We start from the raw sequence: 1,054 nt of genomic DNA, 5'->3' as shown, positions 1-1,054 counted from the left end.
GAAAGCTTCTTATTTTTTTGACATCTCAAATTTTTCTTTAGGGGTTGTTGAAGTAGGGGCCGAAAAAATTAAAATTGAAACCTTTTCATGATAGCATTATATATATATATGTTTTTTCCAGATCTGGAAATATGTGTAATAGACATTACAAATTTGTAGCATTTAACAGATGTATTAATAGTTCTTTATTTTTAAAAATCAATTGAAGAGTTTACCTGTTTGTTCCTTTCTGGGGAGTCCCTAGCTTAGAACTCTGTGGTCTTTAATTTGGGTGTTTTGAATTTGCATCCTATTTGCCTGTAGAAACATGGCGTAAAGAATCTTGGCCTATGTAAAGAAGCTTATTTTACCAACAATGTAGACACAAGTTTATGTAGTAATGCTGTAAGGGAACTTAGGAAAGAAAACTCATCTGTATTTCTACTTTGAAATTCCTGGTGCCCTCCTCTGCCTAATTGTTGGGGGGCGGGGATACAGCCCCTTTATGATCTTACCATTGTGTGTGCCTTTTGTGTTTCTGGTGATGTATGGCAGTGAGGTGGGTGAGAAGTAGGACATGGTTAGAAAATGGAGTGGAGTGGTGGTGAAACAACACTTAAAACTGAGCTGAGAGGAGGGACTGGCAGCAGCTTAATCAGGAAGAGAAGGGCAGTTTGGGATGGGAGTGGGAAGAGAGGGGACCAGGCACTCTGCACTCTGGGCAGGCAAGAGGTACTACTGCAGGCATCCTAGCGTGAGCAGTTCCATCCTTTTCCTTCTGTCCAGGCACCCAGTTGTGTGTTTCAGATAAGAGGGTCCCTCCGAGGGTCTGTGCAGAGGAGGTTGTGTGTGGTGAAGGTAGAGAATGAATCCATGGTGGTGTCTGGTTAGGACAGCCATTCACTGATACAGGAGGCCTCTCTTGGTTGTGAATTCACGTGTGCAGGCAGTCTGTTCTCTCTCATTTGTCTTCTGGATGTTGAAATGAAAATAAAAATGTATTTCTCTGAAGTTCACATCAGTCCTCAAATTTACCGAGTTGTCTGCCCCTTTCAGATTAAACCTGCCACCCCCT

At 42.1% G+C, this 1,054-nt stretch overlaps 1 protein-coding gene across 1 annotated transcript in view; it reads left to right on the top strand.

Moving 5' to 3' along the window:
• The window catches only part of TANC1 (tetratricopeptide repeat, ankyrin repeat and coiled-coil containing 1), a 146,146-nt gene that overhangs the window by 60,800 nt on the left and 84,292 nt on the right, over nt 1–1,054 (top strand). The gene's annotated exons all lie outside the window — the stretch shown is intronic.

Source organism: Galeopterus variegatus, unplaced genomic scaffold, assembly GCF_000696425.1.
Source record: "Galeopterus variegatus unplaced genomic scaffold, G_variegatus-3.0.2 Scaffold908, whole genome shotgun sequence".
Classification (NCBI taxonomy): Eukaryota; Metazoa; Chordata; class Mammalia; order Dermoptera; family Cynocephalidae; genus Galeopterus; species Galeopterus variegatus.
The sequence above is the reverse complement of the archived record's forward strand: the minus strand, read 5'-3'. Positions and strand labels throughout refer to the sequence as shown.